The sequence below is a fragment of the Diadema antillarum genome, unplaced genomic scaffold (assembly GCF_040938485.1).
Source record: "Diadema antillarum isolate AM-2024a unplaced genomic scaffold, OU_Dant_1.0 seq00000486_RagTag, whole genome shotgun sequence".
Classification (NCBI taxonomy): domain Eukaryota; kingdom Metazoa; phylum Echinodermata; class Echinoidea; order Diadematoida; family Diadematidae; genus Diadema; species Diadema antillarum.
In genome coordinates this window covers 274655-291608 of record NW_027271449.1, presented here as the reverse complement: position 1 = coordinate 291608, position 16954 = coordinate 274655, and positions in this window count along the sequence as shown.

Sequence of the window (16954 nt, the reverse complement as noted above, 5' to 3'; positions counted from 1 at the left end):
GAAAATGGTTGCTTTCCAAATTGTCTTATTGATGTACAATTGTATTAGTGAAATATGTATGTGATGATTTCACTGACTTGTTATACATAGCTTGGTTTTGAACCAGGAATGAGCATGGTTATCAGCAATAGTGTTCACAGACCAGGCCAGGTGATGTTTTTAGAACCTGTTTTCATGGTAATGAAAAGCTGGTTATGACATCACACTTTAGCGCTCTATTTGACATTTCCTGAAGTATTATTGTACAGGGTATGTAGGGCTGCAATATGCAAAACAGAATCATGCAAAAATGATTGCAGGCTCAGCTTGTGCCATATTTCTTTTTCATTTGCATTTGTTGTTCATATGATTGCTCACTTTGATGGCAATTTCGTTGGAGGGCAAGATTCATCTATACCAAAAACTTTTCATATCCATAGGCTTTCATAGTGAATAGGTATTTATTGATGAGCTCATTTTGATCGTGCATTAAAAACATTAACAGCGCTAACTTATTGAAAACTTCACGCTGAGCTGAATATGGTGAATGTGTAGATAATAATATTTATGGGCCTTTGTCTTTGCTTTATACTAATTTGTGTGAAGTGATCAGTTCTTATTATTAACCACCTTGTTCAGCCCGACAATTTGACTTGTATCTGTTCTAGGCAGGCAATGTAATTTTGCTGTATATCAGTGGAAATGGCAAGAGACATGGCTGGTGTAATTCAGGTAGCAATAGTATGCTCCCAATAGTATGCTTTTTAGAATCTGATTTTGGGTAATTACAGATGAGGCGTATACACTTGCACACCTGCAGAACAAAGCCGTGCAGCCATATATATATATGTATATATCTATATATATATATATATGTATAGTGGACACTTTTTCACTGTCCACTTTCTTCACACATCTCAACCCATCAAATAAAAATGAAATCTATTTCTATAGCTTGGTGCTGTGTCATTTTTATTATTAGTAAGACATTTTTGTTCAGTTGAGCCTTATGATGTTCATATAGAATTGGATTTCATGAATATAACCAAGATAATATGCAATGAAATTTGGAGTTGCCACTTGATGACAAAATGATGTTAAGTTTTGGATCTAGAATTATCCTGTATTCTTTGGTTGAAAGAGCTTCATGTGATTTGATATGTTTTTGATTGTTTCGGAATGTTAGCATGTTTTACACTCCATGGTACACTATTTTGAAAATGATGTCACTTTCAATTGCAGCAGTTTCCAAATAGAACACGATGTGTGAAATGATGTCACAAAGGGATTCTGACAGCACTCGCTGCTTCGTGCAGTCACTCTGTTAAATGTCACAAATAAGTACATTGCGCCCTTCTTCATACAGGTGCTGTAGGATCCCTCCACAACATCACTTTCAGCACCTGACTTTTGACCGCATTTCTTCCCCTCTTGTGTTAATTTTGTGATTCAAAATATAGAATGAATGTACCCTGCTTCATTTTGAGTTGCTTATTGAAACTATGGGCCATCTGGCCTCCAATGGTGCTATCTTGTAGTCTCATTGGCCCATAGTTTTAACCAAAAACTCTCAAGGCAAAGCATATTCTAAATAATACCAGCAGCCTAATACCCCTATGACTTGCTGGGTTGAGAGTGGATCTTGATGGGTGACAAGTGCAGCTTTTGGACCAGAAATATTTTACTTTTGGTATTACATGTTTGGGTAGGCTTGTCGCAGACATGATAAGATTTTTAATATAGTAAGATATTTTATAGAATGAAATTCACAGCGGTATTTGTTTTTTTAAATTTTACATTGACTCTGATTTGCCAGTCGAATTTTGGCATTAAGGATAAAAAAGATGTTATATAAAATGTATTTTAATGTCCCGAATATCTTTCTGAAAGGTAATGTAAATGTCACATGTCGAAGCATCTAATGAGGACTCTGTAATTTTCACTGTGAATGTTATATTTATAACTCTCAAAAACTGAACATTTGATGGCAAGTTATGATGAGAAACTCTTGATATAGGTTAAACCTGTCTATGTATTGAAAGTATCTGGTTTCTATTGCGAATAGCAGAAAATCTGCAGTATTGTAACAAATTACATGTTAAACTACATCATGTTTATTGTGACGTCAAGCAAATATTTTATAATGTGAAGATTAGACATAAATGTTTGTGCTGAAAGGAAGTAAACCATTTATATTAGGTCATCTTACTTGCCTCCAATTTTAGTATAAGGTTCCAGAGCATGTTGTATGAGACAAATTTTAGAGCCAAAGGAACCAGCACAGCTGTGAGTTAAATGCAACAGTAATGCACAAAACTCTTTGACAATTTCTCTGATCTCTTGAAGTCCATTATAGTAGCCCTTAATGACTGGTGAAGTAACACTCTCTATGTTACTTTCTGACCATGAATTGAATACTCTGTAGAGTTGCCTTGCTAAAAAAGTTTGTCGTCAATTTGATATGGGGCTGTCCCTAGCCATTGATCATAACCATGTATGGTTTGACTTGAAAAGAAAACCATTTAGCTTTCATTTTTATTTCCTCCTATAGGCTTGTATTCTTGTTAATACTCTGTATTATTATCATGCAATTCATTGGGTAACTACTTCATTTTGTTGAGTTCGTGTTGGACGTACATATGCAATTTTGGCATTAACATGCAGTGTTGTGTGAAATTATATCCCGTTCTTGACTTTCTCAAGGTGAAACGAAATGGGTGTTATTGTTTGTTTGTTTTTTTCTCGCAAAACCATATGTTGCTTTGAAGTAGTGATATATTTCCAAACAGAATTGAATTCTGGGGCTATTGTTTTATTACTTTTCCTACAAGGGAAGGTCTACTGTATACGCCATATATTTCGTTAGTCTAGATTTTCGTGGATCGGGAATTCCCGACGATTTCGCAAGTGGTTAGATTTGCTTTCGTGGAGTCCTTTACAGAATGGAGAAGTGTACACGCGTACGTCACATTCACATCGGGATCAGAGTCAATATTTTCGCATGTCTTTAATTTCGGGAATAGCACCTGACTCGCGAAATTCGCGAAAATAAAAACCCCCGAAATATTTGGCGTATACAGTATTTGCTTGCATTGTCAAGATAAAATGCACTTGTTTGTGCAAAAAAAAAAAATAAGAAAGAGTCATTGAACATGTACAGATTTTCATGGGATAATCTGATCCATTCAAAAACTAATGTGTCAGCATTTAACTAGAAAGATGCAGAAAAGGAGCAGTGACATTACGGTGTGACATTCATTTGTGGTACTGTGTACTATCTGTTGACCAAAGACATCTGTGTAGTGTTTGCAGCATGTCCACTCGCTGGCTAATAATTTCTGTGGCTGGTTCGCATCTTTATCCAAAACTTGGCATTATGTACATAAACTCAAGGGTGAAGAAGGGTCATGTGACATTTTTCCTGTTATTGACTTTCATAATGAAATGAAACAGGAACTAATATCCTTGCACTTCCTAGGATATTTCTGTACTTTTCCTTCTTTTTTTTTCTGTATGGTATTCTTCACTTCCTTCATGGAATGGTTCAGCAATGTATTATACTTGTAAAGGTAGAAATAATTATGTGTTTGTGATCTTGATTGTAGCCCAAGCAGTGCACTGTGTACCTCATGTGTGATTTTTTTTTATTACTAAGCTTTTTTTTCTTTTCTTTTTTTTGGCTTCTGATTACAGATAAAGGCAGTAAAAATGTCTTCTGTGGAAACTTGAGACATATTGTTCAGGGTCAGGCCCTTTGCCCAGTAAGAATCAGGCATTCAAACTGCCTAACCATTAGATATCCATACAGCTTGTGAATTGCACCTCGTATGCTTGTAATCCCACGTATTGTTTGATTGTATGATTGCTTTGATTTGATTTGATTTGAATTGATTTGATTTCTGAATTTCTTTTTCATACATAAATGAAATACGAAGTCAATTGAATCAACTAATTGAGCACAGTATGATTTAAATATGATTGATTCAAATATCCAACATTTTTTTCTAACACAATTTTTTAACATCCTTCTTTTTTTTCTTCTTATTTTTTTAAGTGCATTTAGGTGCTTATTGTATTCGTCACGGCACCATGTCACATGCACATATGATGGTAACGCACTGTAAATCCTGTTGTTGACTCTCATAAACGAAATGAGACAGGTATTGTATCATAGTGTGGCACTACGTATATTCAGTAATTGTCTTGATGTGACAAGAATTATATTTTAGTCCAAATCTTTTAGTTCTAATCTAAATATTTTAGTTCTAATTACATCTATCTTAGTCTTTTTGCATAAAAACTGATCTGTGCAAGTACTAAACATTGTCATAATTTTAATAGCAAGTAGACTCCCTTTAAAAAAAATACAAAGTAGGAAAAATTGGAACCCTTTTGAAAATCACCTTGTGTATCTTTGTTGAGTTTAGTACATTATCATGTATGTATATATTGTTGAATCTAATTAGGTGATCCGAGTATCCTCTGGGATCACCTTCTGTTTCTGTACGGATTCTTTCTTCTTCTTTGTTTATTTATTCCTTTATTTCTCCTCAAAAGTTGTGTAGAGGTTAGCTCAGAAAGTCCTCTGCCTATCAATTTCAAACTTATACCATATATGTATCGTGTCCCAAAGACAACAGATCTAGTTTACATTGGATTCATATGATTGTGCAATTGCATTCATAATATATTCTTCTTGATATTATGAGGTGTCCTGTAAATATCGTATTCAAAATCCTGATGGACTCTCAATTGTAATAGAGCTTTAAAACAATGGCGTGCTATTGTCAGCTAAGCGGTGCTCAGTGAAAAAAACAAAATTAGAAGTTTTTTCACACAGGGGAAAAGTGAGATGATATGAAGAGTGAAGTATCTGTGCAGCATCTTCATTCTATCATCTTTGAGGTTAGATAATCGCTTCCTTGGGCCACAAGAAGTGTGTTGATGAGAACCCAAAATGACGAAATCAGTGAGTGCTAGAGGAGACCACTTCATTGTACCTTCTGATTTCTGAAGGGAAGCATTCTCATCTTGTTTAATACGCATGCCCAATGTCTGCGGATACTCTCGATTCATCGGCTGAAAATAAGAACTCTGGCTTCATCTTCCATCACTCCTCAATAGTATAGTGGGTGTACAAAAAAAGTTTATTATGCACATTTTCTACGGTGTTCACAGTATTATCCATCTCTTTCGTCACTTGTATTAACACCATAAAAGAAAATTTATTTAAAATGCATTGCTTTGATTCAGAAGATGTGTTGTATTGACATTGTGTTTGTGCTTTTTAATGTGATAACCTAATGAGAAAGATGTGAAGGTATTATAGCCGGTATAATATGCCTCCCAAGCTAAATTGGAAGGTAATTTATCTCACTAGAGGATTTGACCGAGAATTCAATATGATTCATAACAACCACCTAATGGTATTCATTTGGGCATATTACAGGTATTATAATTTGTATTATCATAATTTTGTATGATCTCAATTGAAATTTGATCTGTTTTGTTGAAGTTTTGTTTGTTGAGTGTGTGTGTTTTAACAAGGTCACTCTGAGTGCTACTTGAACATTAATGAGTACTATTCCCCTGCACATTTTTATGGAAATGGTGTTTGGTATCATTTTATGAAAAGTTAGTGTCGGACCAGGGAGGGATGTGTAGTTATCCCTTGTTACACCATGATAATTATGGAAACGTTTGCCTTGAAAAATCATAAGACAAATTATGTTCAAGAAAAACAAAACAAAACAAAATAATGAACAATGATTTGGAAACTAAATATATGTGGCATGATTTGAATTAATGCATCTCATTAATATAGCAATCAAAGTATAACATTTCATTAATCTGTACGAAGTAAAGAGCAGCAAAAAGTTTGTGGTGTGAATAATACATGTAACTAAATGCTGAGTATTTATTGTACTGTGAAGCATTGGTACATTGTCAATAAATTGCACAAAGCTTACAAAAAAATGAAGAGTCATTCTTGATTTTGTTCAAAGAGCTGCAGGCGACAAATCAACTCTTGGTTAAGCCAGGCTGACACTTGCACGACTTTCGGCCACGATTTTGTCGTGGCAAGTCGTGACCAAAATTTTGAACATTTCAAAATTCTCGTCCCGACATGGCACGCAGTCACGACGGGTTTACGCACACTTCACGCCAGTTTACGACTAGTTTGCGCACTGGCACGATTCGAGTCGTGCCAATGCATGCCACAGAATCGTGCAAGTGTCAGCCTGGCTTAATGCTGGTTGTTTTGTAAGTGTATATGTGCCATGTCTGTAAAACAAATTCTTTTTTTTTTTTTTTAATTCATGATTTGTATGTACAACTGTATGCATGTATGAACTATGTGTGTATGCTTGCCTGTATTAATGTGTGTATATGTGAATGGCAGTTGAAAGCTTGGGTTGCTCTTGGACCCACACACCAGAAATCCACGATTTTCGAGGTATCCACCCGGGATACTTCCCATCGTAGAAGAAGGGAAAGGGGGAAGGGGGGGGGGGGGGGGTTGACCTGGACCCAACCAACCTGGCACTCTCTTCCCCCTTTCCCCCACATACTTTAATAAACGTTCTGCCCTCCTCTCCCCCCCCCCCCCCGCCCCCGTATATTGCTTTCAAATAAGTTAAATCAGTAGCCGTCACTCCATTTATATTTGATTGATCTTTTTTCTACATGCCGTCGAAATGATTGTATATGTCAAACCCATAGCATTTCTATAGGAGCCCATAATATGACGGATCCGAAGAAACCTTGAAAAAAATTATTTTAGACTATCAGAAACCCACAAGGAAAGCCAACAAAACCAAAAAAGAATTCCTAATGAACCATAAACCGCCATGAGAGTGAATCGATGTAGACCTGCAAATTACACTAAATAATAGTTGAGCGTACTGGCAACCTAGTACTGTTTATAGGAACAGCATGTGCCATAACAGGTAGCAAACACATATAAAGAGTTACCCAAACTTACGACTGGTAACCTCTCACACCAGTTCATGTATTTCATTTATTTATAATGATACATAGCCATTGACTGCACTGCATGGCTATTAGATCATCTCTTTCGCCTGTTTAAGATTCTGTTGATTGTAGATAAGTTACTCATCGGTCAAGCCCCCAGTTACATTTCTGAATTATTAGTGCTTTAATCTCACAAACACACTCATAATCTGCGCAGTTTTAAGGACGTTCTTCTCTTACAAATTCCAACACGCAAAACAAAAATAATATTGGGAGACTGATCATTTGCCTGTGCAGCTTCCAGACTGTGGAATGACTGACCATTAGAAGTCAGGAAATCCCCAACTGTAGCAAAACACGTCTTTTCATTTAACTGTCTATTATCATCAAGTACATCAGAAGCTTTTGATGGTGATGATGATGATAATGTTGATGATGATGATGAGTATTATTATTATTTCACTTTGTCACAAATATGGAAGTGTGACATCGTATTTTGAAGAGTTCTGTCGATATCATCCATATGAGGCTGCAACTTAATTGAAACAAAACATGCCGTAGTCGCTGTCTTCGTATAGACTGGAAATATAATGGAATTCTTCACAAACATGCCAATTAGTTTGTGTACGAATCTAATACAAACAAATGCCGTGGGACCAACGGGATCCTACAGGTGTTTTGCATGGTAGGAATTCAAATAGAAACCAACACTATCAATAGAATACAATAGGACAATCAGAAGCCCAGTTGTTACCAACAGGAGCTGAACGGTGGATTTGGTTTCCTGTTGGTCGTAGGTACACGTATCACATACATACCGTTTACTGGTCCCTACAGGAAACTTGTAGATACCAATAAAGCCAGTAGAAACTTTTTTTTTTTTCATTTCATAGGATTCTTTTATACTGAAGCTTCGACCTGGGAGTCTTGTCTTACAGAAGATGAAAAGAATAATAACGAATGTTCGTTCATTTTTTGTTTGGTTGACGAGAGATTTAACCAAAGTCTGAAGTGATACATCTTTTGTACAAGGCCTGTGATATTGCGATCCGCGCTTTACATAAGAAATTGCAAATAACTATAGATTTAACGTAAACAAAACTCGAAAGACACCATGACGTTGTTTAAAGTAAAGCTATGCAACCAGCAAACATAACTTTGTTTGATCCGAACGCTTTTTACGCATTAATGTGTGACGTATGTATTGGTTCTATGACAATTACCCCCTGGACAATTACCCCCAGACCCTTCCCCTCATCCTAACCCTGATTCTAATCCTGAACCTAATACTAACTGCAACCCAAACCCAAACCCAAACCCTAAACCTAACCCTAACCATAACCATGGTATTCTTTAGGCCTATTCTAACCCTATCACTAACCAGCATTATAGCCGGGAGTAATTGTCCGGGGGGGGGGGGGGGGGATAATTGCCCTTGATATGTATACATAATGTATTTGTTTCCTATCTATGTTTGGGTTTCAATTCGGGTTTGATCTCAAGCTGAATATTTATATACAACAGGACCCGGAAGGCCTACAATCATTAACCATTGTTAACTGTCTCGCTGGGTCTCCATTAAACATACCATGACTGTGTTATAATACACTGTAATAGTAAAGATAGGTGAGTCGCGCTGGATTTGTAACCCAAGGTCTAACAAGTCGACGCACAACTTTGAAACCACCGCCTATTATCGTGATTATTATACACGGGGACTAACACATCCAGTTGACATGTCTGCTGATAGTACTCAGTTGGTCGTGACCGAGATTATCACTAGCCCCTCTGCATCCAGCTTGGTATACATATAGGTCAATTAATACAGCGGCTTAAAATAACGGAGTACATGTAGTTCCAGAGACCCACTATGTGCGCACTTGCCGTACCCGTAAAGTGGTAAATGTTGAGTTCAACGTGCATGGTGATAGTAACGATTTTCTGTATAAACTTGTTTATTTTTTCTTTTCATTGTTAGAACAATGAGCCCTATGAATGAAATAGTTATGTGTATTGTAGTGTACTTGGGACCTTTTGCCTTCCTCTGTTCATGAAAAATCCCCCCTCCCTCAATAAAAAGCAGTTTTGTATTTTATTTCACATGATGCAGGGAGTTAACGGCTAACATAATCATATAATTCTTATAATTATAATTATTCACCTCGATATCAAAAATTAAGGTTGTTCATAAGATATCTAATAGCAGCAAACTGATTAGCAGAGGGTGCAATATTGATATATTCTCCGGCAAATTACACCTTGAACACGAATTACGTAATGCTGGAAGAGTAAGCATCATTGCCCACAATAGCTACCTGGAGATTCCAAATGAGATTTAAACATTTTCTACATTCAGGGGTATTTCAGTGAAAAGTGAAATGTGATTTTAGTTATAGTGCAATGTATTTCTTAGGCAATTTCACTTTGGAAACAAGTTCACATGTCTATGCATTTATATTTATATTGTCTGTTGTTAGTATTGTTTTAAAGGAGATCAAACTGTTAATTGGAAACGAAATATGTAGACACTATACCATTTTATTCTTCTGTCACTTCAATGCAAATCTAATTTCCTTCATTTTACTCAAAGTTCAGGTATCGCCAGGGATACGACCAATTTTTAAGTGTAACCATGATTAAAGATATCTAATTTTCTTCATTACTCAAAGTTCAGGTATCGCCAGGGATACGACCAATATTTTTGAGTGTAACCATGATTTTAGGGAAATAAGATTCGACACTATTTTTTTTTGTACAGTACATCATATACAAAACCACAGTGAAGTGAAAGTAGGGCCCATAGTTGATGATGTTAGATTTCTCGCAAACTTATTTGATTGATTGACCAGTCTGCTACCATGCAACATCTCTGAAACTTCATTTTTGAATCTTTCACTTTATAAAATGGTAAACAGACAGGTCTGGATAATAAAGTTAATTAGGTATTATACAACATGATACGGATAATATTGTGTCGGGGAAGGGTGGTAAGGTTTAAAAATACACTATAATACGATTACCACATGCAAATGGTACTAATTTTGTAAGCCAAGTTTACCTATGTAAACATATGTTACATAATATAGAATGTGTATACTCTCCAAAACCAACAACAACAGCAACCAACAACAACAGCAACCAACAGCAAACGAGTGAAAATGTTCACTCTTCAAGGAGTAAATAATATAAAAGAGTAAAATTAGACTGGAATATTTTTGAGTGATCCCTGAGGTCACTCCAAAATTAGTGAAATTGAATATTTTCTCTCCAAATTCACTGCAAATCCACTCTAAACTCACTCTTTTCTGTTATTCACTCCTTCAAGAGTGAGCATTTTCACTCTTTTTCTTAGAGCATATATATATCTATATCTATATATCTATTTACACACACACACACACACACATATATATATATATATATATGTATATATATATTATAAAGTACGTGTGTGTGTGTGTGTGTGTGTGTGTGTGTGTGTGTGTGTGTGTGTGGCATGTACGTAATTCTGATTGATAATGACAAGACGATTCTGAAATTCGACAATTTCACTTCCAAATTGTAAGAAATTTAGGAAACCATTTGTAATTATATCAAATGTATCTATCATCTCCAATGATACATAGTGCTTAATAATTATGCTTACCTGCATATCACGATATTTTGCATTTGTCCCAGCACTGTGTGGATTATGTTTATATTATGTTAATCTTTGAAAAAATACAAAGACAAACGAAAACACAAAAGAAGTCATTAGCAAGCAGTAGCTATATAAGGAAATCCGACAAATAAACCTACATCTGTGTACATGCAATAACAACCAAAAAGCAAAAACAAAATAAAACAAAACAAAATAGAACATACTAACAAACAAAAGGGCGGGAGAAAAGAGAAAGAATAAAGTTATAGTTTAATAGCATGAAGATATCCAAATCACAAAGGAAAATCATGAAAATCATGACAAATAAATACATTTTTACCTAAAAAAAAGTACAACCATCCCCTGAGGATGGGTTAAAGCATGCATGGCTCATCGATTCCAAAATCATGACTCATTTTATTGAACACATCATAGGATTTGCCTCACGACTTCGTTTTTCAACATTGTGAAAAGACAGCGAATCATTACAATGACTCAGATATCCTTGAAGACGAATTGACCATGGACATGTGTGATCAAATCGCGTCATAATACTTGCTTTTAATCACCCGTGGAATGACGCTATCCGGATACTTCGTCCCCTCCTTTCCTCTCCCTTTCTCCAAACCTTTTCCCCCTCTCCCTCTATGTTGCTATGATCACACCCACTCGCTTCATTCACGGTATTGTTTTCGGTATGAGTTGTTCCGCTGTACGGACGGTTGCAGTGATGAGCACAGGGTGCAGGGCGTGACCATGCATTAGACGTTAATTTGAACGCTCAGTTACAATAATTGTAATTTCAGTAGATATCAGACTATATACTCCATACAAGCATGATTTAGGGGGTTTATTTTTTTCTCTCTCTTACTCCCCCTCTCCCTTTCTCTCTCACTTACTTTCACGTATCCAGTAGTGAACACCTCCCTATCCACACTCCCATTAGTGCTTTTCCATGGTTTTAGAATGAAAATCGGCGAGTCAAAAAAAAAGAATATATATATGCATATATATATATATATATATATATATATATATGAAGTGTTTAAATGTAAAGCAGAGATATTTGAGATTAAAGCTGCTGAAAAACAAAGGAAATTATCAAAATATTGACCTTTTCAATAACTTTAATATCTAATAAAATATTTCTTGTTATGTAACGATTGCAGTGTCATTTAAAACAATTTCTCCATTTGATGATGACCCTATTTTGAAAAAAAAATGGCGTTTATCTGTTTTTGCATTCAAACTCTTCACATTATATAATTATGTCCATTCTTGTGAGGAAATTAACTCCACGGAAAAGAAAAAGAACATGAACAAAAAAGTGTAAAATGACTGTGTGTACTGATAAATAAAATAAATTAAAAATGACCGAGTTGATATACGAGGCTAGAATTCAGACATCGGATACTAGGTGATTAGTTTCGCCTTTTTGAATCTGTTAGTGGCCACCTGTCTTAGATGATAACGGAGCTGAGAGTGATTCCAATCAGATGTTTAAACAAGTTGCTGCAATTACTGTGGGTTGTTTGTTTACTAACCATATCATCCCCATGTGCTAAGCTCATCAAAGTGGTGAGTATTCGTTGTTTATTGGAAATGATGACGCGCTTGGCAAATTACATACTCCGATTGATGTGACGTTGCTTTGATAAATTCTTCATCTGCTAAAACAAAGAAAGGGTAGCAGTGAGAAGAAAAAAAATAAGACTGGATGCAAATGAAAAGGAAAAAAATACAAGAAAAGACAAGACATCAAAAGGAAAGAAAAGAAAAGAAAAGGAAGGCTTATCAAGAGCTACAAAGCAAAAGAAAGCAGAATCTTACATGTTTCCCATGTAAAATTTCTTGGAATAACAGTCGATAATAAGCTTTCATGGAAATTTCATATTGACAGTATATGTAAAATTATTTCACGTAATATTGGTATAATTGATAAGCTTAAATTTTGTTTTCCTTTATCGTACCTGCTTACATTATATTCATCCTTAATATTGCCATATTTAGATTATGGTATTCTCGCGTGGGGAAATACATATAAAACACTTTTAGATAAATTGCTTTTATTACAAAAGAAATCACTCCGTATCATATGTCAATACTGCATTTTTGTCTCATACTGACCCGCTATTTTTTTAGCATAAAATAATGAAAATTGATGATTTGTATCTGTTTGATTTAGGACAATTTTTTGTGCAATTATGATAAAAACAATCTCCCAAATATATTTGAAACAATGTTTCGCAGAAATCAATCCGTTCACAATTATCCAACAAGGCGATCGAATGATTTCCATTTGCCATTTTTGAGAACTTTGCTGGCTCAGAACACATTCATAATACGATGGGCCAAAGTAATGGAATTCACTTCATAACAATATTACAACAGCTCGAACTTTGAACTCCTTCAAGAACAAATTGAAATTGTTTTTATTGAAATCTTACAACATCCAACCGAGTCAGGTCCGTTTTTCTTCGAAAATCAAACAATTATGAATTCATTTTTTTTTAAATCAGATAATAATAATTTGTTAAACACAAGTCCTCCTTAGATGTTCCTGTCATTGTTTTGTATATACCAATGTGTCTATTCTCTCCTTCTCCTGTATTCTTACCGGTATAATTACGTATAAAATTTTTTGCATTATATTCAATCCAGGTTGTATTTTATCACGACTTTTACATCATGGAATCCAATTTGCTTGCGTCCACGATGGCACGTGCTGTAGTTCCCCCTTTTTTTCCTTTTTCTTTCTTTTGTCCCTTCCCAATTATTTTGATTTCATGCCAGTTGACATTGGTTCGTTTTATTTTGTTTTATATTGCTGTCTTGTGTATTTTCTGAGGGTCCCATATCGTACAAGCTCTGCTTCTTATAGTGGGACCCTCCATCTCCATCCCCATCCTTAGTTACCTTGTATTATATGCTTTATGTATATATTAAAAAAGATATAATTGTGTTTTTTTTTCATCTGTTACTCATTTTCATATGTACTTTGTTAAATCACATTCTGCATACAAATATCCTGTGCATATACATTGCATATAATTTCTTTGTTTATTTGATGGAAGTGAAAATAAATTTGAATCTTGAATCTTGAAAAGAAAATATACTGTAAATGTCACGAATAAAAATATCAGGGTTGTGGTACAATGATCATAGATCAATGTTAAATTTGATCAGCAACATCTTTTCATGATTTAATCCTGTGGCCATACCTGTAGGGAATTACTAAAATATGATGGTTATTTCATTATACAAAGTGTTCTACCATGGCACTGAAAAGAAAGGGAAAATGTGATTTTTTAATTCGATGGTTATACCTGAAGACATCATACTGTCTACATTTTGCCCCTATCTAAACGAATACCAAAATCCAGAGAACACGCATAACTGTATAAACCCAGATATCAATTCTCTCTCACACACACACACACACACACACACACACACACACACACACACAGAGAGAGAGAGAGAGAGAGAGAGAGAGAGAGAGAGAGACATCTGTCGTTTTTCACCCATTTTTTAGTATAATATACATACGACAAAATGACTACGACAATTTCTCGAGTAGAATTTAGTGACATGACTTTAATTTAAACAAAACTAATAACATTGAAAATGAAGTTTCGGGTTTCACCCGAAAGATGAAACAATCTTCAGGTAGAGGGAAAATGAATGTTTATGCGGCTCATTAGTGCTGGTAACAGACAGATAATTTGTCAATTGGGAAAAGGAGGCATTTAAGAATGTGAGATGCCATGCAGAACATATTAACATCCGGGAAAGGGTGGGGGGGGGGGGGGAGGGGGGAGGGGGGAGAGGGGGAATGATTAAATGGACCATGCCACTACTGTATTATTATCATCTCATGCACAAGGTAACAATGTCCAAGATGCTAGGAAAGGTATAAATACTGGCATCTCGGTGGCAATGCCATGAGCAATTTTGCAAAACCAGCAAGACATTGAAACGGTCGAGGCTCTCATTTTCGGACCAGAAAGATTGAGAAAACCCCTGAGATTCTACTTGAAACAATAACAGCTACAGAACAGTGAGTACTTGTGATACTTTTCTCGTTTTATCAACTGTCGTCACCTAGTTTCAAGTCTCTGAATGTTGTTTCCTTGATATACTTCGAAGTATTTACGGTCATAATTTTATACAAAGTGAATCCAGTTGGGTTGGTCCAGTTGGATGTAAGGAGGGACCATCACTTCACTGGGTTAATCACCCCGCTGCTCTTTGCGATGAATAAATGAAGTGGGATCTTTTACGTGCATGTGTTGTGACTCTCTCACATCACACGGGACCTCATGATTTCATGTCCTATATCCAAGGGACAGAGTGTTAAAGTCAGACAATCAGACACTTCGTGCATTATACTGGCATAAGGGGAAAACCCCCTCCGCTCTGCACTCTTTGTCATAAACACATAGGATCCTACTGTTTGTCCCTAGAGCTTTTTTTATATTTTTTTTTAACTCGTCTCCTTCTTTTCAGATACTGAACAGAATGGCGCCAAAAATCACATTCCTGCTCCTGATCGCCGCCGTTGCGGCCGTCGTTGTTGCTGCTACCATCGATGTCGAGGACTTTGACAAGAGACAGGCCGCCGACGACGGAGATATCGACAGGTCCGTCGATACATTCGATTACGCAACTAACGTCATGCGAAGATTCAAAGGTGAGCAGATTTACTTCTTAGAAATGTTTATATCATGTAATATGGTTTTCTGTTTGTACTTTATGTTGAAATACCAAATAAATAGTAGTAGTAGCAGCAGCAGTAGAAGTAATAATGGTAATAATAATAATAATAATCATAATAATAATAATAATAATAATAGTAATGATAATAATAATAATAATAATAATAATAATAATAATAAAAATAAAAATGATAATGAATAACATGAAGCAATGACATGCATGTTAAAGAAAATAATTTGGTCAAATTCACATGCATAATTCAATCGAATATCTTATTTCTGACACGACCTGGGGTAGACAGTGATTGCATGGGTGCATGACCAGGATGGTTTTACGATGTGGTGTATATAGGAAGATTTGTTCGGTAACTTGTGTTGACGTTAGAACCACATGATAATTTGTAAGGGATTTTCTTATAGTTGACAGAGGTTGCATGACTGCGACCACCATGAGTTTTTTTTTTTTTTTTAATCTTCTTGATGGGATATTTTCATTTTAGATTTCTGTCTTTTCTTGCAGAATAGAGCTTATGCTGATAAATTCTTTTGCTCTATTGTTTAATTTTGCTGTGTTTTCACACACAAACTGCTTTGGATGGTTTAGTTGAATCTGGAAATCATTCATTTTTACGTCGAAGTATTCGAAGGGTTGAAACGCACAATGTGCAGTGAAAACTTGATTTCCAAATCTTCTGCTCTTAAAAAGATATAGTCTGTTATGAATGACGCCTCGCATGTGTCTCAGATATGTTTTGCAGCAAACACCTCGTCTCGTTGACGGGATGCTCTATTTTACATCTCCATTATCAGATAATACGTTATGAATGAAAATCATTCTTCGTTACAACTAGAGCGTGTATGACTTGGCATTGTACTTTACAGCAGAAAAATGTTTTGACATTCTATAGCATTTTTCGTGTCACTGGGTCAAAACGGCAATCTGGTGATATCTGGTACATACGGTAAGGTTGGACAAAATTTCAGCAGCTTGGAGCCCGTAACATGTGGCGTAAGATCTGTTTACCCAATTCAAGACAAATTTTCTGGCAGTTTTGTTCCACGCAATCTTACTATCAATAGTCAAAATTGCAGACATATCTCACCATGAGTCACACGACAGTGTCACAGGTTTTCCTGTTTAAAGGGTGTGTACAGTTCTGGTCGAGGTGAGGATTTAGCCTTTAACATTTTGCGAGATATTCAGAAACCACTCTATGAGATGTCAAAGAGCATGCATGCAATTCTAAAGGGTATCAAAATTTTATTTGACGAAAATCGGTTTTGAAATGGCTGAGATATCCAAAAACAAGGTGAAACAAAGAGATCCTAATAAAGTTGTGGCAAGTCGCCTTTTCTTATTATCACTTTTTTTTGTTGGATATCTCAGCCATTTCAAAACCGATTTTCATCAAATAAATGTTAAAGTAAACCTCCTTAAAATTACATGCTCTTTCATATTTCATAGGAGGTTTCTCATTATCTCACTTAGAAATGTTCAACACATGAATCCCTTACATCAACCAGTACTGTACGGTCCCTTTAATGTGTTGCGCCTGTCATATTTAAGACAAACTGACTTTGTAATAATTGTATTCACAGTTTGCACACACCCATTCGGCTATACTTGCTGGTGTGACAGGAA